Source organism: Agrilus planipennis, unplaced genomic scaffold, assembly GCF_000699045.2.
Source record: "Agrilus planipennis isolate EAB-ADULT unplaced genomic scaffold, Apla_2.0 scaffold51, whole genome shotgun sequence".
Lineage (NCBI taxonomy): Eukaryota > Metazoa > Arthropoda > Insecta > Coleoptera > Buprestidae > Agrilus > Agrilus planipennis.
In genome coordinates this window covers 1,461,639-1,484,866 of record NW_020438915.1, presented here as the reverse complement: position 1 = coordinate 1,484,866, position 23,228 = coordinate 1,461,639, and the positions used below count along the sequence as shown (strand labels likewise).

Here is a 23,228-nt window from a genome sequence, read left to right as displayed (position 1 = left end):
TAAGTTTCCGGCCTGACCAAGAAAAACAAGGTTTTTAAAAATTTTTTTTTTTTATTTCTCAACATAATCTCCTCCAAGGCTGATACATTTCTCATAGCGGTGTTCCAGTCTATTAATGCCATCTCTATAGACTGATTCGTCAAGCTCCTCAAAATAACCATTTACAGCTTCGATTACTTCTTCATTGTCCGCAAATCTCTTACCGCCAAGCCATTTTTTGAGATTAGGGAACAGAAAATAGTCACTCGGGGCTAGGTCTGGAGAGTAAGGAGGGTGCGGCATCAATTCAAACTTTAGATCGTTGATTTTAGCCGTCGCAACGATTGACGTGTGCGCTGGTGCGTTATCGTGATGAAACAAGATTTTTTTCTTCGCCAGATGAGGTCGTTTAATTTTCACCTCGTGGCTCAAACGTTGCAATAAGTCTGCGTAGTATTGACCAGTGATAGTATTACCCTTTGCAAGGTAATCAATGTATATAATACCTCTTGCATCCCAAAAAACAGTAGCCATAACCTTGTTCGCCGAAAAAATTGTTTTTGCCTTCTTTGGAGTTGGTTCCCCTGGTCCAATCCACTGTTTAGACTGTTCTTTGGTTTCAGGAGTGTAGTGGTGGACCCACGTTTCGTCAACGGTTACGAATCGACGCAAAAATTCGCTTGGATTACGCTTATACAATGACAAATTTGCGGTAGAAATGTTTTTTCGAATCAATTTTTGGTCGACTGTTAGCAAACGCGGCACCCATCTTGCACAGAGCTTTTCCATATGCAAATGTTGGTGCAAAATATGTTGCACACGTTCATATGACATCTTACAGGTCTCAGCTATCTCACGCACTTTCAATCTGCGGTCTCCCAGCACTATTTGATGAATTTTTTCGATCATATCTGGAGTTGTGACCTCAACGGGGCGTCCTGAGCGAGGCCCATCAGAGGTGCTCACACGACCCTTTTTAAACTCGGAAACCCACTGCTTAACGGTTGAATATGACGGGGAGGATGTCCCCAGTGTTGAGTCCAACTCTTTTTTAATTTCCTTCGGCGTTAACCCCTTCAAATAAAAGTATTTGATGACAGCACGATTTTCCTGCTTTTCCATTTTTACGAAAACCACAGAGGCGTCTTGTTCAGCGTGCTGTCAAACCTACACTAGCAAGGAGATCGGGCTGAAACTATAGCTACAAGCTATCCAAGGATGGTACTATAGAATGTCACCTCAAGGTAGGCCTAGTGGCGTCATCTCTTGGTTAGACCGGAAACTTATCAATCCACCCTCGTATAATATTTTACAAATGTGTATCTCTAATTTCAAATATCTTTACGTTAAACAGTTTGCTGAATAATATTATTCATTAATAATAAGTAAAAGTTTTTATACGACCGTTGATAATGGAAACAACTGAACCTGTTCGTCTACTAAGCAGGTATCTAGTATCTTCAACTTTTTGTGTGAATGAAATTATCCACTTGAGTGCTTAATTATTATTTTAATGGTAGTTTCTCTTATGCATCCTTTAAGCTTATCGCGTATGTACAGTCATGCAAATATATGTACATTTGCTACTGCTATCAGAAAACAATATGCAATGAACTTCTGTCAGATGAACACTGAATTGCGTTGCATCTGTTCACAGACAGACGAGTCTTTCTGTCCTAAATTCAGGTGTAAATAGGGAGGATAGGGCTGAAGACTCCCCCAACTTTATTTTAGGAATCGAGAAAGGAAAAAGTTCCAGAATATTTTAATGTCAAACTAATTTTTAAAGAGAATATTCATCGTCTGATTTTAGTTGTTTTGCTTGCGTTTGAAGACTTTTCTTACAAACAGGAAACCACGACGTTTTTTAGGGAGATGATGGAATATACGTTAACTAAAAAATATTTCTTTTGTCAAGATTGTTTTCGACGAAATACGAGGGTGGATTGATAAGTTTCCGGCCTAACCAAGAGATGACGCCACTAGGCCTACCTTGAGGTGACATTCTATAGTACCATCCTTGGATAGCTTGTAGCTATAGTTTCAGCCCGATCTCCTTGCTAGTGTAGGTTTGACAGCACGCTGAACAAGACGCCTCTGTGGTTTTCGTAAAAATGGAAAAGCAGGAAAATCGTGCTGTCATCAAATACTTTTATTTGAAGGGGTTAACGCCGAAGGAAATTAAAAAAGAGATGGACTCAACACTGGGGACATCCTCCCCGTCATATTCAACCGTTAAGCAGTGGGTTTCCGAGTTTAAAAAGGGTCGTGTGAGCACCTCTGATGGGCCTCGCTCAGGACGCCCCGTTGAGGTCACAACTCCAGATATGATCGAAAAAATTCATCAAATAGTGCTGGGAGACCGCAGATTGAAAGTGCGTGAGATAGCTGAGACCTGTAAGATGTCATATGAACGTGTGCAACATATTTTGCACCAACATTTGCATATGGAAAAGCTCTGTGCAAGATGGGTGCCGCGTTTGCTAACAGTCGACCAAAAATTGATTCGAAAAAACATTTCTACCGCAAATTTGTCATTGTATAAGCGTAATCCAAGCGAATTTTTGCGTCGATTCGTAACCGTTGACGAAACGTGGGTCCACCACTACACTCCTGAAACCAAAGAACAGTCTAAACAGTGGATTGGACCAGGGGAACCAACTCCAAAGAAGGCAAAAACAATTTTTTCGGCGAACAAGGTTATGGCTACTGTTTTTTGGGATGCAAGAGGTATTATATACATTGATTACCTTGCAAAGGGTAATACTATCACTGGTCAATACTACGCAGACTTATTGCAACGTTTGAGCCACGAGGTGAAAATTAAACGACCTCATCTGGCGAAGAAAAAAATCTTGTTTCATCACGATAACGCACCAGCGCACACGTCAATCGTTGCGACGGCTAAAATCAACGATCTAAAGTTTGAATTGATGCCGCACCCTCCTTACTCTCCAGACCTAGCCCCGAGTGACTATTTTCTGTTCCCTAATCTCAAAAAATGGCTTGGCGGTAAGAGATTTGCGGACAATGAAGAAGTAATCGAAGCTGTAAATGGTTATTTTGAGGAGCTTGACGAATCAGTCTATAGAGATGGCATTAATAGACTGGAACACCGCTATGAGAAATGTATCAGCCTTGGAGGAGATTATGTTGAGAAATAAAAAAAAAAAATTTTTAAAAACCTTGTTTTTCTTGGTCAGGCCGGAAACTTATCAATCCACCCTCGTAGGTGCAATTAATAGTAACTGTCTAGTCCTTTTTCGATTTTTTTTTACAATAGAATGAAAATTATGTGCAAAGATATACAGGCGATTAAGTAGACGATAGAATTTTGATAAGTAGAATTTAAAAATTAAAAGTGGGTAAATAATTTAATAATAAATAATTAGAATCAACCCACAACGAAATCCTTAATACAAATTAGAGGATACTTTTTACATTGAGATTTGTTGTATATTAGAATTTTTAGGTTTAGTGTCTAGTTTATTTTGTTTTATCTTTTGAAGGTTAAGTAAATATTCACACAGAAATATTTTTTCATAAAAGTAAATTAAATAATGTATACAATTGTATATTATTATCCACAGATCCACGCATTCACAAACCCCTTAAATTATTAATTTTTATTTGGTATTTTTCTTTTTAGATGATGATTCATGGAGGATGTTATTTTAATTTTAATTAATTTTTTCTACTGTGCAGCTACGTGTTTTGCATTGAAGGATTGTCATCGGAATTTAATTTGCGGTAAAATTGACAAATAATAATAGCGTCGTGGTCACTAATAGAATTTTTTATGGTATCTGACTGCTGGACAATTATCGTACGATACATGAATACTGATTAAAGCCATAGGATAGTAGATTTCAAGGCTGCTTTGCGAAAGACATTCTGTACAAGTTTCAAATATGTAACTTTACATCATATAAACTATGCAACTTCTACTTACAATACGAATACAAACGTACAAAAGTTTCGTTTGTTTGTGTGCTTTACATATCAGAAAATTGTTACAAAACTAAACAGACTTTTCCTGATTACTAAGTAACAATAATTGTGAACGAATACTCTTGAAATATGTGTTAATGTGTAGTATTTGTTAACTACTTTGTGGTGCAATATTTTCAACTGTACTTAAAAACACTGTACTTACAACTGTTATGATTGTATTAACAAATTGATTTAGAATACGAATTAATGTGATTATTATCTATTTTATTACAGCCGTCTTTCAAAAGGTGCTGTTAGATTTTTAATTTGTTTTCCAATTCTTCTTGACTTATCTAGATTTTCAATCCATTTCAAGCTTATTATAAGTCAATAAATGTAATCTACTGGTCTTGTCAGGTGAACTGTTATTTATAAGCTACAAATCCTATTTGTTCTAAATATCCCCATTTAGTCTTAAGACTGGTTGGACACGTACCTCCACTCTTTCCTATCCTGAGCTAAACTTCGCATTTCCCTAAAACTAGAACAGCCCACATCCTTAACTATTTGCGAACAGTAATCTAATCTAGGTCTACCTCTACCCCTCCTAACTCCTGTTTCTGCCTCTAATATGTCTCTGACTAGACCTTCATGCCTGAGAAGGTGTCCTACCAACCTATCTCGCCTATTTTTTATTGACTTCCATAGAGTCCTCTGTTCTCCTATTCTTTCCAATACCTCTTCATTTCTAACCTTTTCTACCCACGATATCCTCATCATCCGCCTATAACACCACATTTCGAACGCTTCTAACCTTTTCTTTTCCGCCGCTCCCACTGTCCATGTTTCGCACCCGTACAACGCCGTGCTCCAAACATACACCTTTAACAACCTTTTTCGAATTTCTAAATTAACCGTTCGCGAGCATAGAAGTGACTTCTTTTTATTAAAGGCGACACGACCCTGCGCTATCCTCTGCTTTATATCCCTACTACTCCTTCCATCCTCACTTATCTGACTTCCTAGGTATCTAAAATCAGCCACTTCTTCTAATTTTTCGTCTCCTATCTTTATATTCGCTCTTTCCCTACTTTTTCTTCCCTTGCATATCAGTATTTTAGTTTTACTTTTATTTATTTTCATACAGTACTGATCTGTCAGTACCGCTTCCATTTTATTTAAAGCTATCTCTAGGTCCTCCTTGCTAGATGCTAATACTGCTATATCATCTGCAAATCTAAGCATACTAATCTTTTGCCCTTGCACATCTATCCCTACAGTTGTACTGTCTTTAATGATGTTGATGGCGTCTTCGATGTATAGATTAAAAAGTAGCGGTGACAGTGTGCATCCCTGTCTGACTCCCTTCCTAATATTTACTTCTCTACGTTGCATCCCTAGCTCTATAACTGCCTGTTGCTCTTTATACAAAGTAAGTATCACTCTTCTATCTTTGTAATTCATCCCTACATTTTTAAGTATATTTAACATCTTGTCCCATTTAACATTGTCAAAAGCTTTCTCTAAATCTACAAATCCTATTTACGCACTCTTTCCTTTTTCTATCGTTTTCTCTATTGCTACCCGTAAAGCTAGAATGGCCTCCCGCGTTCCTCTATTTCTTCTAAACCCAAATTGATCTTCCCCTAATGGTTCTTCCGACCTCCTCCTCTGTACAGTATCTCATGTTGAAGAAATAAACTATAAGCAGTATGAGCTACATTTTGAAAATATTTTACAATAATTCATCAATTTCAATATATTGAGTATTAATTCATTTACAATTTCGTTCAACATTTCTATTAATTTTTTCCTAATACCATTTTAACCTACCAAAACTTTTGAAGTTTGTTCGCATTTAAGTGATGCTACATTCTAACTAATTGTAAGTTACAGTTTTCTTTTGTAATCTAAACACAGAAGTTATTTTGAGATTTTGTTTGTAGATATTATCCACGTGTGCGCTTTCTAATTTATTAATTCTTGGTAATTAACTGTAAAGTTTATTTTACCTGCAAATGGGTGTTAGCTAAGAAAAGAGCATACAAATTTCCCACTAACCGCAATCTTCCAAAATAGATCCGGCTGAATGACGCTTTATTTAGTCATGTTCCGATGAAAATACGGACATACTTATGGACGCACTTACCAACGTCCTGATGTCACTTTTCGTCATCAAAAGTCGAAACTACCATAAATTTCATTTAAACGAAAGCTTAAATATTAATACAGGCACATTTAATTCCATTCATGTTAGTCAACAGTAAAAACATTGAAAGATGTTTTCTCGTTGCACAATCTTTATCAGTTCTAACGTTATTGTAAAAGAAAGTTATTACTCTTTACCATTTCTACATACTTCTTAATTAGGTAATAAAAATGGACAATTACAAGAAAAAGGAAAATTGTTTCTACGTACATTTTAATCGTTATTGACTTTCAGATTTTATTGAAATGAATCAAGAAGCTTTCTTTTTTCTTTATGGAATTGTTTTTCCGGTTTAGTAATGAGCAAAATCAGTTTTGGTCTGTGTCTTGCTAAGACAGTACAAATGTTGGCAAGATTACTATTATTCTACCACTAACAAAATTGAGGCTATTGTCTACATATAATTTGGAACAAGACGAGCTCCAGTATTAAAACATCTTTGATATCGAAATAACTGTCTCTTTCATGCGATTATTGTGATCCGTGCTTTTGCGATTCAAGAAATCGTTAAAAAATTTTGTTCAGTCAATTTTGACTTTACAATATGCAGAGGAAGATGTCAGAACTGATCGGGGTTATTTTGTTTTTCTTTTTGACGATTTTAGATATCTAAGAAGTCAGATAAAGTCAGGATAGCGCAGGGTCGTTTCGCCTTTAATAAAAAGAAATCACTTCGAACGGTTAATTTAGAAATTCGAAAAGGTTATTAAAGGTGTATGTTTGGAGCGCGGTGTTGTACGGGTGCGAAACATGGATAGTAGGCGTGGCGGAAAAGAAAAGGTTAGAAGGGTTCGAAATGTGGTGTTACCGGCGAATGATGAGGATAACGTGGGTAGAAAAGGTTAGAAATGAAGAGGTATTGGAAAGAATAGGAGAACAGAGGACTCTATGGAAGTCAATAAAAAATAGGCGAGATAGGTTGGTAGGACACTCAGGCATGAAGGTCCAGTCAAAGACATATTAGAGGCAACAACAGGAGTTAGGAGGGGTAGAGGTAGACCTAGGTTAGATTACTGTTCACAAATAGTTAAGGATGTGGGATGTTGTAGTTTTAGGGGAATGCGAAGATTAAGCTCAGGATAGGAAAGAATGGAGGTACCTGTCCAATCAGTCTTAGGACTGACGACCTTATGATGATGATGATGACACGACGACGATGTTGTGAGGTAAATCTAGGTAAATCCCAATTCAATTAAAATAGATGACTGGAATTTTGCCAATAATTTATTTTGAAATTTATTATATTTGTTTGGAAATGCTATCATTTTTATATTCCCATACAGCGAGATAGAATTTTTGTATTTAGTGTAAATGATAGAAATAGAGATTCGAATAATGTCTCGTATTTGTGTTATCTGTAGTCATAGCTTGTACTGTGCCTATTTTCAGCGACATTTTGCAAAGTCATTTAAATTTATTTTATTACTTAGCCGATTACCACGCATTAAGTACCGTGTGCGTTACGAATTGGGTTCACATACCTTTCTATATTTTTCGCTAACTTAGGACTTTTAAAAGTCGTTTGTTAATGCTTACTTCGTTTTACCTTCTTACCGTGTCAGCCACGTTGAATCAAAGAAGGCTCTGCATCTTTTTGCACTTTCACTTTTCTATTTTAGTTGTTGCATTTCTCTCTCTTGATAGTAATTTCTCTTTAACCTGCCGCTTGCTTGTATAAAATTGACATTTCCAATCTTGAGATATTATTACCGCATAAAGTAAACAGTATTATTATTACTGTAAATCAAACAGAGATCGGTCGTCATCTTTTCCTTGTTTAATTTAAGAGTTAATGCATTTTCATTTTGTTTGCAGTAGCATCCTCCACCTTATGCAACGAACGGTGAATCGTATTTTTGAAATTAGCAACTAAAATATATAGTAAATTACAGTATATTACACTGATACTAAAGGTTTTCCTTTTTTACACCAAACATTAAAGATTTTTTTATTTATCTACCCTCGATATCCTTNAGAGTTAATGCATTTTCATTTTGTTTGCAGTAGCATCCTCCACCTTATGCAACGAACGGTGAATCGTATTTTTGAAATTAGCAACTAAAATATATAGTAAATTACAGTATATTACACTGATACTAAAGGTTTTCCTTTTTTACACCAAACATTAAAGATTTTTTTATTTACGATCAGGAACTTCGTTCCAATACTACGAATGTTTTAGTTCTTGAGCGGTTTTTATTAAAATGAGGAAGTTTAGCGACAGAAAATCAAAATAAGGATTTCAAGGACGTATCAAGGAATTATTTATTAGATACAAGGAAGAGAACATGCCTACCAACGCAAAAGCGTTGAGTGTAAGGTCGAGAAAATCATTTTCCATTGCACAATAACGTTATTCGCGGACATTGCTGAAATATGTTAAATTTAATGAAGTTTTGCTTGCCTGGAGCAGCAGCGAGAAGATCCGTAAACAAGTAATCTTTATTTCCGCGATGGTGGTTACTACGTAAATTAGTATTCAATATATTGAGGTCAATAGGTATTTACATTGTAGAGACACTCAGTACAGTGGCCAGAGAAACAACTCGCACGGTATACCTGCATGTGCGTGCTTCGGCAAAAAGAAAATATTTCGGATTTTAAAGCATTGTCAAGCTTGTAGTAGTTAGAAAATGAACATACAAGATAATAATTAGAACAAAAACATGTATCTATAAGTATTGCTACTTAATAAGGCTTCAAGAGGATTAAAATAAAGGACAAAGCCAATAACGATTGGGTACCTATGGTTATTATTACATAGTGTAAAATTATTGACGATGCGCGATTGTATCTACGTCATTGACATGGTCTATACGCAGTAGTACAAGTACTCAGTTGTAATATAGAATAAATGCAATCAGGTGTAATTTATTTATATTATAAATGAAAGAGTATATTGCGCGTGCCGCTAAAACATAGAAATAAGTCCTGCTACGGTGAAGGGAGTTATATATGGTGTGATAACCTTCTACCTCCCGTCCATGAAAAAGGTTCCCGTTTTTACATAAAGGGTTTTGATGATATAAGGGCTGGAAGTTTCGCCCTTTAGAATTTTCTAGAATAGTCCAGAACATTCGAGAGTATTCGAGAGCATTCCACAATATTGCAGAATATTATGAAATGTCCTGGAACATCCCAAATCATTATGAAATATTCTAGAACACTCTCGAATGTTGTGGAATATGCTAGAACATTGTAGACCATTCGAAGCCGTTTTTGTATGGGTAGAGTTACCTATTGGTAGGGGTATGTAAAGCAAGATCCGTTGTGGATTCCAACGTTCGGAAACATCTCAGAACATTATGGTATGTTTTAGAATGTTTAGGAATAGTTTGGAATGTCCCAGATCATTGTGGAACATTCCAGAACACACACGTATGTTGTGGAATGTTCTAGAACATTGTTGACTGTTCGAAGTCAAAAAAGTCAGAGGTCACCTCTCGATGGTCCAGCAAAAGTACGTGCTTTTGAGTAATATTATTCTTCGGTAAAAAATTTACTTTTTTCAGTCCCTGAAGTGATTTTGTTACAGAAAAAAGTTACTTTCTTCAAGGACTGAGGTGTTGGGGTTTGAGGTACTTAAACCTATTGTACGTATTGTCATTGTAAGGAGAAACCAGAATATATGTAGAGGAGTTCTAGGTGTTTTGAGACATACGCTATTATTACCTTAAAAAAATTTCTACCGATACCAAATTATCATATTACCTTTAATAAATGAAAAGTTCTTTACATCCTTTGACCATTCTACTATTTTTTTAATAACGAGCTTGTTAAATTTGTTTATGAAATTGAATATCTATCAATGATATTTTTGTGCAACTGAAACTTGTATGTAATTAGCGCCTGCTGGAATACAAAGGTCATTAATTATTATCATTTAATAGCTTTCATAAGGTGCTAAACATTATATAATTAATTGCTTGACATATGAGAACAACAAAGGTTGTGTATAAAACGTGAATGTTGATGAACTGTTTAAAATTCTTTCCTTCTTGTAGGTGAAATCGCAAGGACGTTTTACATTTTAACAACGAAACAAGTGATAAAAATTCCTTCACGTTTTGTCTTTTGATAACCCATTAGGTGCATGTCTTGCTTAATGCATTTGTTGGAGTTTAATGCTTTAATTTATGATACTTAACGAGTTTTACTGCGTTACGAAATGCCGAAAGTAATCAAAAGGGTAATAATGATGCATTTTTTTTCTGTGGTCATAAAACCGAATTATTTGTAAAGTGCTTTAAATGCGCCGGGCTGGGTATAGTTTCCTAATTATAAGTGGATACGATATAAACTGTCTTAGATGTAACATATAAATCACAACTTTCACTAGTTTTAAATTTTTAATTCACTTCCTTTCAAATAAATAATCTGTGGCAGGTATTAAACGAAATTCGAAATATGAAGTGAAACTTACTAGCTGTGTATTCGATTGCTGCTAATATCTCTAAAATCTCCAAAATATAACGGAACGACAGACAGGTTTACGCCAACAGAAAAGGATCTTTACTATGTCTAATAATTTTCTTAAAACATCACTGCAATTTTAGATTTTTACTTAGCTTTTGCCTCCATGGTTAGCAGTATGATCCTAATAGGAATAATGAAAACCTGAAAAACCATATTCTCAGTTCCTTTATATCCAGGATACCAGGAGAGGGCTCTTGTTTTCATTTTATTTCCCTCTAATTATCATTCTAGTATGCAACACATTTAAAAGTGAAATTTATGATCTATAATAGTGCTTTTTAACTACAGTCTTTTTACTGTAAGGGATGACCTAATTTGATAAATGAGCTATCACATGTTTACTATAACTTTTTTAATTTAAATTTCAATGTTTTTTGATTAGCCATTAACATTATCAGGTTCGTTAATTCTGTCTGTGAGAGATGTTCTCTTTTGATTTACATACACTAATGGCACTGTTATATAACAGTTACCATTCTCTTATAATGCACTTACATTACGAAAATTTGAAATTCACAGTAATTAAAAATGCGTTAGAATTCTTTGTTTCATGATTGTGAGAAACAATTGTCTTATTGTTGTTTTAAAAGTAATGCTGAAATGTCTACTGTGATTAACATCAACTATTAAAGTTTTCGATTTCAGTTGAAATATTAATAACCATTGCAACGAGTAAAATCTTACACATAATCCCTTGAAAAAATATTGTATTTAGGGCATAACAAAGTTATGGACTTTTTTGTAGACCCTTTAAGATGTACAATATTGTAGTACATTATTTTGATCTATTTAGTAGGGTTCAGCCAGCGTTTGCAACATCACATTAGAAACCTCTACAATTATCAGTGTTTCTCCACTATATTATGCATGTATTATACATATAAACCTTCCTCTTGAATCACTCTATCTTTTAAAAAAAAACCGCATCAAAATCCGTTGCGTAGTTTTAAATATTTAAGCATACATAGGGAAAGACAGCGGGAAAGCGACTTTGTTTTATACTATGTAGTGATTTCACACATTTTGACATGGGTTGTTGTAGTTTTAGGGAAATACGAAGATTAGCTCAGGGTAGAAAGAGTGGAGGTGCGTGTCCAATCAGTCTTAGGACTGACGACTTTATAATGATGATGACATTTTGACAGGGTTTGCAAACAATAAAATTGAGAAAATCAATAGACTGTTAAAATATGACTTCATCTCTCCTAAAATGAGACATCAAATATCATCTAACGTATTTATAATCTGCCATAAATGTATCTGTAGGTATTTACAGCGGTGTCAGTATCATAATATTAATAATACCCATAACAATTTACATATTTAGTTGACATGATCGACGATTTACATTTTGCTTGAAAGTTGAAACGAATAGCTAAGTACGAGAAGATCGCCTACGTAATTCAACTAGTATTTTGTTACGATAAAATCGGTTATCTTTACAAAGTATCGGTGGGCATAATAAGATAAATATTGTCATTGGTTGCATGTGTATCTGCCATAAACAAGGTCAATTTACGAAGGTATAAAGCTAATTAGATTAATAACGGGTAACTCTAGGCCGAGGTCGTATGAACTTCAATATCCACACGTAATATACACATAACTAAGCAAACTGCATTGAATGTAAACCAAGAAGATAGCGAAGGCTGAATTTGAACCGTGCGAAATTCACTGATTAATCAGAAAACTTCTGCTAAATTGAATAAACTCTACTATACTTCTTCATATTTCCAATCAAATATCTTTCAAGTTGTTTTATCCAAAATGTCGGCGTTAATAAGGCTAGATTAGGAGTTTTATTGCGGAATACACGGTGACGACCCTAATAAAATGAATTTAACGAAATATCAACATCTAAAAAAGCGAATATTCAAAGTTATCCATCATGATTATTTATTATAAGTTAATTGAAAACAAGATTTCAGTTGTACATTTATTTCTATTGTCAATAATCGGTCATTTCTATTGCTCCATTGTTACGTAGTGTCGGCCATCATTCTTTCTTATTGTTGCCGTATTGTTGCAGTTGTCGGCCATCATTCTTTTCCAATTGTTGTCGTGATGTCACTGTCGTCGGCCATTATACTTTTCTAATTTCTGGCAAAAAGGACGTCTCTTTACGACGATGTACCTATAGTAGTAATCAACTAAAATTTAAATCTCAATTAAATGATTACATTAACCATCTTCTATTATGTATTCAAATTTCTATTGTAAATAGTCGGCCATCTTTATTGCTCCATTATTACGTAGTGTCGGCCATCATTTTTTTTATTGTTGCTGTTGTCGGCCATCATTCTTTTCTAATTGTTGTCGTATTGTTGCTGATGTCGGCCATCATGCTTATGATAATGTACCTATAGTAATCAACGCAAAGAATCTCTATTTAAAAATTACTTTAATTATTGCGAAAAGAGTACATCTTTATTTATGTATTGGAACATAATACATTAATAGAATTTTATTTTGACTTATAATTTTTATTGATAGATGGATAACCACAATAACTTTAGTTTACAAAATTACTTTCCGGAAAGGACTGTTTAAAATAACTATAGCATACACGTCTAAAAAAAAAATATTCTTTCATGATTATCTCAAAAACTAAGGCGCTACGTGGTTGTCTTGACTAAAAAATCCTTTATTTTGTCCCACGTATCGTTTAAACAAAAAACTGTTTTAAAGGGCATTAGCCTGGTATTATCAAAATTATGTATTCTTAGTTGTATGGCAACGTTCTGCTGCATTTCTGTATGATCTAATTATGTTCATGAAGTAGAAGAATCGTTCGAGTAGTGCGATTCGTGCTTATCAAAGCTTTGATAATTGGTATATTACACGAGTAGGAAGTACACCCAAGTTAGGTGCATGGAATTCATAGTACATCAAGGACGTAGCTGCGGATGTGCTTGAGTGGACCAAAGCTCATTCATTGATGTTTTAGCTTATGTGTGGGTGCATCCTGAATATTGAAACCCTGAGCGTTCAACTTCACATAGCCCTTATATGCTAAAATTATGCGACGTTTTTATTTAATGCAATGGTATCTTCTATGCGACTAAATCGAAAGGTTTTTGCGATATTTCACTGAGTAACATGATTGCTAATCTACTTATTACCTAAGAAAATTGTACTTCCTGGGATAGAGGCGGCGAAAAGTAGCTTATTTTTAACTGATTACCATAGCATCCTCTGTTCTCCTACTTTTTCTAACACATCTTCATTTCTAACCCGTTCTATCCGTGGAATCCATTTTTTTGGAATTTCTGAATTAACCATTTGCAAGCCTAGAAGTAACTTTTTTTTGTTAAAGTCGATTAAATCCTGCGCTATCCTCTGTCTTATATCTCTACTGTTCCTTCCATCCTGAACTATCTGACTTTCTGGATTCCGAAAATCAGCCACTTCTTGCAATTTTTTGTCTCCTATATTTATATTCCTTTTTTACCTAGTTTCTTTCCTTGCATACCAACACTTTTGTTTTATTTTTATACAATAGTGTTTGGTTAATAAGACTTCAATTTTATTTAAGGCTACCTCTAACTCTCCTTTGCTTGATGTTAACACTCATCTGCAAATCTAAGCGTCTTTGATGTATAGATTATAAAGTGTTATGCATCCTTAACTGATTCCTTCCTTTTGCTCTTTATACAAACTATGTTTCACTCTTCTATATCTATATTCTCCGATTCACATCTTTTCTGCTAATATGAAAAACAAAATTCTTGAATATTGTTGAGAGATATTTTGTTCTTTATGATTTATATTTACCATGAGCTGTGAACATTAGATGTTAACCACTTTACGATATCTTTTATGTATTTTGGGCATTTTTGCCTGTCGTAATCATTCTTAAATAAATAAATAAATAAATATTTCACCCCTACATTTTTATGTATATTTAACATCTTGTAACATCGTCAAAAGCTTTTTCTAAATCTACGAAACTTATGTACGAGCTCAAATTGGTCTTCCCATAATAATTCTTCCGCCCTTTTCCCATGCTGCTTTGTACGATTCTAGTTAGGATCTTTGACGTAAGTGAAATTATTATTCCCGGTATAATTTGTTTCTTTGGGCAGTAAATAATAACAAAGGGAGGCCGTTGTGATTTATTTATCCTGGATTATTACTATTCAGTTGTTGCAAGAAACCGCTGATCGTAACACCGAAAAATCCGCGTATACTTTCCTATAATGCCTAACGTTAATTCCAATTTGCTCTAACGGAAATTGGTAATCTGTGAACACAGAACAAAGGTATAGGGAGTGAATGAACGTGTATTATTGCTGTATAATACGTGCATTCAAAAAGAGACGAGGTAATTTATCAGCTTCCATATAATTTTCTCTAACCGATTGCAAAATGAGTTGCTAATACTTTAAGTTTCATTTTTCACACTAGAATGTTAATTAGGTAAATATTGCATTATGAATCTCTGGAAGAGCCTTAAGGAACAATACTTAAAATGAGAATTCAATCAGTGAATATTGAACCAAACTAAAAGCTTAGAAGAAAACAATTGATCCAATTAAAGAAAATTGTTAATTCTCATGATCGTGTGCTGTTTTCTAAGTTTTCAGCAAGGAAAGTGCATTAATTTTATATTGAATGACTTAGACAGGAGATACCTGGATTCTAGCAAAATGAAACGATTCAAATCCTTTTGCTACAAGTTCATATAAGTTAGTTCCTAGATATCAATTTCCAACAGACAGTTTGCTTTGTTGCACTTATTAGAATACACAATGTCTTCTTTTGAATTTATATACAATGCTTTTATTTTACAATTTTATTAGTTGTTATTTCCTTTGTTATAAATCACCTAGTATATCAATCATTTTATACGGTTCTACTAGTGTACGTTAAACAACATGTATGTCGTTTATTACTCTGCACCCCTTAGTTTCACCTGGAAGGGATGTTTGACAGCTGCTTCCTAAATAAACAGGGACGGTTGAAACTTCTGTAGGGGGTTGATAAAAATATAAGAAGACACATATAAGTATATCGTCACAAACGTCATTTAGTGATTTTTAAATACATATGAGAATCTATTACATACGATATTTTGGTAGTTCTTGTTTACTATACAACGCAGTATTTTACAACTTCAACAACTATTTTCAATAGATTTGTATACCATATATTATCGAATAAGTTTTATTTAGGATCATTTATTTTATTTGCATTTTTTGTAATGTACTTAATATTGTGTATTTTTCTTTTCAGGTTAGTACCTTTCTACCCGTTTCATAATTACAACTCTGAAATCTTGACTTATCGTAAGTAATTCATCTGTTAAATTGTCTTAAAATAAATGGAGACCCAAGCATGGCGAATAGTATCCAAGCGAAACCCTAACTTTTTTCTAGTCGGGAACCTCTTCCTTTATGTTTATATAGTCCTATTGAAAACAGTTCAGCCGTTTTAAAAATTATCTCGCATGGATAGGAGAACAAAAGTCGATTTTATTTTTACATACCTACCATATTATTATTCATCATCATCATCATCATAAGGTCGTCAGTCCTAGGATTGGTTGGACACGTACCTCCACTCTTTTCTATCCTGAGCTAAACTTCGCAATTCCCTAAAACTAGAACAGCCCACATCCTTAACTACTTGCGAACAGTAATCTAATCTAGGTCTGCCTCTACCCCTCCTAACTCCTGTTTCTGCCTCTAATATGTCTCTGACTAGACCTTCATGCCTGAGGTGTCCTACCAACCTATCTCGCCTATGTTTTATGGACTTTCGTAGAGTCTTCTGTTCTCCTATTCTTTCCAATACCTCTTCATTTCTAACCTTTTGTACCCTCGATATCCTCATCATCCGCCTATAACACCAGATTTCGAACGCTTCTAACCTTTTCTTTTCCGCCGCGCCCACTGTCCATGTTTCGCACCCGTACAATGCCGTGCTCCAAACATATACCTTTAACAACCTTTTTCGAATTTCTAAATTAACCTTTCGCGAGCATAATATATTATAGTATAGTATTATGTATATAATAAGTTGTACCGAGTTTCAGTAGTCTGGTAAATATTTGTGGAAATAACAAAAATTTGGAGTATTAAATGGTTTATCTGACATGTTTCGTAATAGTCTGCCTCAAAAAGTTTCCTGTTTATCTATCTTTACTTTCTAGCGAATCTTTAATGAAATGAAAATGAGTTAAATAATTTAACACGTATAGTTACGTACCCGTGAGGAATGCTAGCCAAATTAAATTTCTTTTCAAACGTTATTACATTTTTTCCGCTTTATATATGTCTGTCACGATCTGAACGATCAAAGAATCGGACACACCTTTCGAATTTAACTTGCAAATTTTCGTAATGTCATCAGAAGCAATTTAATGTCGATAGGTGTGATGGGTATATCAGTATAAAGTGTTTGTATAATCTATGATTTCTTGTCTGCATCTAGACGAGGAATCAATATTAATTGAACTATAGGAAATTATGCGACATTCAATTTTGTTGTTGTGTTTGCGTAAAATATCTCTTTCGTTATTAGGAATGTATGCGGTAACAAAACTAGTTTCTCATCCTACGTAATTCTAATTCCGTCATTTTTAGTTTTTAAAATAGCAAAGTTGAAGTCAGATTCTAAAAAACAAAACAGATTTTGACTTAACTATAGGTATACTTTAATGACAAAATATACGATTAAATTAAAGACTTACTCAGAATTGTAGGTTTACAACCGTTGGCGTCCCACAAGGTACTGTTTTGGGTCCATTGCTTTAAAACAATGACGTAATAAAACAAATTTTATCAATGGAAACTAAATTAAAACTCATTTTCAGTAAATCTTCTATATAATTATTAAAATCGAATAAAAAAGAGTTCTTGAATGTATAAAGATAGAAGACGAAAAATGCGGCCGATTTTAGGTATCTAGGAAGTCAGATAAGTCAGGACGGAAGGAGTAATTAGGATATAAAGAAGAGAATAGCGCAAGGTCGAGTCGTTTTCAATAAAAGAAGTCACTTCTATGCTCGCGAACGGTTAAATTAGAAATTTGAAAAAGGTTGTTAAAGGTATATGTTTGGAGCACGGCGCTGTACGGGTGCGAAACATGGACGGTGGAAGCGGAGGAAAAGAAAAGGTTAGAAGCGTTCGAAATGTGGTGTTACAGGCGAATGATGAGGATATCGTGGATAGAGAAGGTTAGAAATGAAGAGGTAACAGAAAGAATAGAAGAACAGAGGACTCTATGGAAGTCAATAAGAAATAGGCGAGTTAGGTTAGTAGGACACCTTCTCAGACATGAAGGTCTAGTCTGGGACATATTAGGGGCAGAAACGGAAGTTAGGAGGGGTGAAGGTAGATCTAGATTACTGTTCGCAAATAGTTAAGGATATGTGTTGTTCTAGTTTTAGGGAAATGCGAAGTTTAGCTCAGGATAGGAAAGAGTGGAGGTGCGTGTTCAACCAGTCTTAAGACTGACGACCTCAGGATGAGGATGTTGAATGTATCTTACGACGTATATTTATCGTCCTGTTGCAATTACTGCTTTCTGGGTTTGTTTGTTGTCGATGACATAAATTCAATCATTCAATAATTTTACTGTATTTGTCACTATTTTGATAAAATACATTTATACAAAATTCATGTGCCACCACTGTCCCGGTATTTTTTTATTTTTACTTTATTAGTAGAAGATCTTTTTATGCTTGTAGATAAGTAGGTCTTGATATTATCGATAGGTTTTTATTTAATTGTAATAATACCATATCATAAAAGAGAAAGAAAAAGAAAAGATTTACTGTGTCACACCTATATTTATCTCTATATTTAATGATAGGAACAGATACTATCATTGTCATATTGCTATCATTGGGAGGAAAACGTAACAGAATGTGCGGTGAATTGAATCGGAAAACCTTTTATGAATGTAGGCATCGTATTTAAACTAGAGCATTATTCTTGTTATGGTAAAAACGGTGAAACTTTCTTGTCTCTCGCCATCAAAACCGAACCGTTTATTACAAGTTATTATTCAATGTTTATAAAGTGCCAATTTCAAGTGAAAACAACGTACATACTTTATATCCATACTTTCAGAAAAGTATAACGAAAGCGGTCCCTCGTTTTCATCTCACGCACAACCACAAGGAATCAACGCAAACCGCAAACAATTATTTTACCGCTAAGGTAGTCCATTCGGCTGAGCTTTGAATAGTAAAATCAGCAACCGAATAAAAATTTATAAAATAAACGGATTTATTTATTAGAGTTCGTTAAAGGAAAACTTTTATAATATTAGTGCACAATAAAAGTAAGATGATTTACAAAAAAAGTTTTATTCCATAATAAATACCTACTTTAATTCGATCAGAATACAGTTATTGTCCTGCACGTTAATTTGAAAATAAAGTGATTAATAGAATAAATGTATTTATATCCCGATATAAAAATGTTCAGTCTCTCAGAATCTCTGAAAACGAGACTCGAGTCTCCGTCTCTCGTCGAGTCTCTCTGGTGTCGCTGAGAGAGACTGTCAAAAAGACTGTTTAGCGTCTCTAAACGAGGGACTTCAGTCGCTCATAGAGAGATCCTTATTTCGTATCCAGTCTCTGAACGAGAGACTCAAATCTCTCAATAAGTGGTGTCTCGATAGAGACATGGTTAAGATTTTCTAAGTTCAACATGTTTCAGAGATCCCAGTATTTCTACGAGAGAGTCGAGTCTCTCAATTTTTCACTTTTATTCATTCAGTCTCTCTGTGAGAGACTCGAGTCTCTGAATTAACAATTTTATCGTTCGTGTCTCTCATACATCGTCATTTCGACATATACGAATAGACTATTAGGAAAAGCAAACATGTGAACCTCAACTGTCCGGTATTTCCCATCATGTACCTAAGCTACAAAAGATGTCCAAACATTTACTAGACTGACGATTGAACTTCGGCCTCTAAGTACATCATACATTTTCTTGCAAAATTTGAGGTTGAAAGTTTTGTTAACGAATGCCAAACGAATGTTAATGGACTATATTTAATGTTGTCATCAGCTATGATCTTGTGTCATTTCCCCTTTTTGAGTCAATACATCAATGAATGCGATACAGTTGCTTATTTAATTTGAAAAATGATATTTTTTTGAGATTCTAATTAATTTATAATTAGCTGATTAAATGTTTAGCATTAGAACCAAACGATTATTCAAAAATGTCATTTTTCCCGGAATGATGCGTGTATTATAATTAGTTCTTCTCTAAAGTCATTATTGTTCTGTTTAGAAGCCCATCATAAAAACACCATTAACTTATCCACTGGAATGTATTATCCGCTCAAGAATTTTGACTTTTTAACTCTTCTAGTGTTGGTTCTTCTATTTTGCTACCTTTCAAATATTTTGAAAATGTATACAATTTTACAAAAGTCATTAGTTTGAAACTACTGTTACAGTTATCTAAGATTTTCTATAAATAATTATTATGAAAATAAGTCAAAAGAGAGTCAAGACCAGTAATTCAAGCATTTATTGCTGTGTTTTGGCGTTGGTGTTTGAGCTATTTTGGCTGTTCAATAAGGCTAATGATAATTTTAAGGGAAAATTTCTTCCTTTCGGCATAGTTTTTTTAAGTACCAATTAGCAACATTAATATACGATCAAAACTGTTGTTCACTGCAATTTGCTTTACCATTTTATAGAAATAATAGTCCAAATCTTTCAAAATCCACAAAGCAACTTTAGTATCAATTATTCAGTCTTCCTCTTAATATTTTAAACAATCCAAATTTCATTTTATTATTGCGATAAAGCTATTAACGTATGCGCAAATGCAATAAGAATTAAATCTGATTCAATCTTACGTAACAACAAAAATATTAGGTGTCCATGACAAGTAAATTGTTCTTTCACCAATATTTGTGGCGATGATGATAATGATGATGATGAGAACGGGTTATGAAATACTAATTTGCAAAAATGCGTAACGTTTCTCTCTTGAATTGACTGCTTACACATTTATGCTTTCGAAGCTTTATGTGTGTGACTATTAGTGAGCATTTTAATTTAGTTTCTTAGCGGTAATTTAGTAGCTGCGGGCGATTTCTTAAGATACAGATTCGACCGAAGGTATTCTCATCGTCGATCCATAACTTCCATTATAATAATTGCAATGCGCGTTCCACTTAGTACCGTTATAGTTAGTAGTTAGTTGCCTAACTGCTATTAGAATCGATAAATTGTACCTAGCAGAGACGCAGATAGGAAGTCGATAACAGATAGATATTAGGCTATTAGTTTACGCAAAATAATCTTATTAGAGATTGCACCAAATTCCTGTAAACTGTTTTATATTTAAACCGAATAAATGGAATTGTTATTATGTATAAGTGCATAACTTCAACAAAATATTACATGGAAATTGGTAAATCAGCGAAATTAAAGCGAATATCACTAGGAAGCAAATGTTTCACTGTCTTCACCTCTACTTCATGAAAATTAATATTTAATCATGATACAAAAATTTTCACTCTCTCCAGTCTCTCAGAGTCTTTCAGCGTCTTTGAGAGCGTCTCTCACAGTCTTTCACAGTCTCTCAGTTATTGCCTATTTGTTTTTATGTATCTCTCACAGTCTCTGTATGAGAGACTCGAACGATAAAATTGTTAATTCAGAGATTCGAGTCTCTCGTTCAGATTCGAGTCTCTCGTTCAGAGACTGGATACGAAATGAGGATCTCTCTAGGAGCGACTCAAGTCTCTTGTTCAGAGACGCTAAACAGTTTTTTTGACAGTCTCTCTCAGCCACACCAAAGAGACTCAATGAGAGACGGAGACTCGAGTCTCGCTTTCAGAGACTCTGAGAGACAACATTTTTATCTCGGGTAACTATTTGCCAACAGCAATTTAATTTAGATCTACCCCTACCTCCCTTAATTCCTGTTTCTGTTTCTATTTAACCCTTCATGTCTTAGAAAATGTTCTACCAACCTATTATACTAATTACCTCTCTACTTCTAATCCTTCCAAACCATCTGGTTTCTCATTTCCTATTTTGATATTAGTCCTTGTCCTATATTTACATCTCCAATTTAATCATAAGTTACTTTCTTTTTCTTCTTTGCTAGTGCTGCATTATCGTTTCGAAGATATATTTCTAAGAATTATAAATTAGTCATTTTTGAATCCTTGCTTGGTGTCAAATTTTGTGATTCTGGAGCAACAGGAAAACCCTACTTGTATCCTTTGACGATATTATACTAAGTTAGAAAATTGAATTGCTATCACGGCTATGGCTATGTATGAGATTGTAGGCCTTAACATTTAATACTTTTTTCACTATAGTACGCACTAAGGATAAATTTTGCGGACATGGAAAATAGTTCTTGAAATGGTTCATGCAAGCATTATTTATCCTTAACCATTTTAAAATGCGTCCTTGTTATTTGTAAAAAGCTGTTGTGTTGTCTCTTAAGATAGTGCTTAGTGCCTACCAAAGCAAACAGAAACAAAACAACAACACGTCGGTGTGCTTACGAAGATGGCCTTGTAGGTCACCTCTTCGGTCATGTGCTGCCGGCAGGTGAATCAGACTTAAGATATTTATACAACAGGAGTCATATTTGTATATAACAGTTATATATGTACATTTTCCTAACGCTATGTTGTTTATAACCACCGCACCGGGACAGTAGACATCCTGAGTACCTGGGGAAGGACGTGGCCGTATGCAAATTTGAGTCTTTGTTTAACGTTTGATTACACTTTCGGAATTACAGCATTCAGTTTGACTATCTCCAGTCCCTGGCCTGAACGGAGTGGATGTAGATGTTTTTTTTTTACGATTTTATCGTTTTGGACAACTGAAATCTTCTCTGAATGCAGTCTTAACTAACGAGGTCGTCGTAGACACGTTTTTTGTTTAAACGTCGCTCATTATCAAATCGAAAAAAAAAACTTTGTGATGCAATAAAAGTTTCTTAATAGGATGCGGGAACATGTGTAATAAATGGTACAGATACAGGTGTATGATTACCATTACATTCATACAAACACGCTTACGTTAACGGTATAACTGCTAAGAGGAACTGTGTCATGTCTGCGATTTTGTGCCATGTTAATAATAACTACATATAGATGTATAACTTTTGCACAGTTATCGGGATTTTACAACTTTATTTTTATAATATATATACTGTATGTAACAAACGTTGACAAATGTTTTAAAAAGAATTTGTTTTTAAAGTATCATCAACATCGTCAGGTCGTCAGTCCTAAGTCTGGTTGGACACGCACCTCCAATCCTTCCTATCCTGAACAAATCTACGCATTTCTCTTAAACTAGAACATCCCATATCCTTAACTATTTGTGAACAATAATGCAATCTATATCTATCTCTACTCCTTTTAACTCCTATTTCTGCTTCCAATATGTCTTTAAGTAGTCCCTCATGCCTGAGAAGGTGTCCTACCAACCTATCTCGCTTATTTCCTATAAACTTCCATTGTATCCTCATGATTTTAGTGAATCTGCTAGTATTAAATATAATAAAAGAATTCTCAAATAAATATCATCCTAGAGCATCCTTTAAATATACCAGGGGTCCTTTTCTACATACCATGCGTTGTTAAAAAGTCCTTGGAATAACCATCGCATAGTCCT

The 23,228-nt window shown here is 34.3% G+C and overlaps 1 protein-coding gene across 2 annotated transcripts in view; it reads left to right on the top strand.

The window, feature by feature from the left end:
- LOC108733049 (cordon-bleu protein-like 1) overlaps window positions 1-23,228 on the top strand; it is a 74,735-nt gene that overhangs the window by 11,491 nt on the left and 40,016 nt on the right. The window contains exon 2 of one of the 2 annotated variants that reach the window (XM_018464079.1): window positions 15,833-15,885. The exons of the other annotated variant lie outside the window; for it this stretch is intronic. The gene's annotated coding sequence lies outside the window, so the exon portion shown is untranslated. The remainder of the gene's footprint in view (window positions 1-15,832; window positions 15,886-23,228) is intronic. 2 annotated transcript variants of the gene reach the window in all.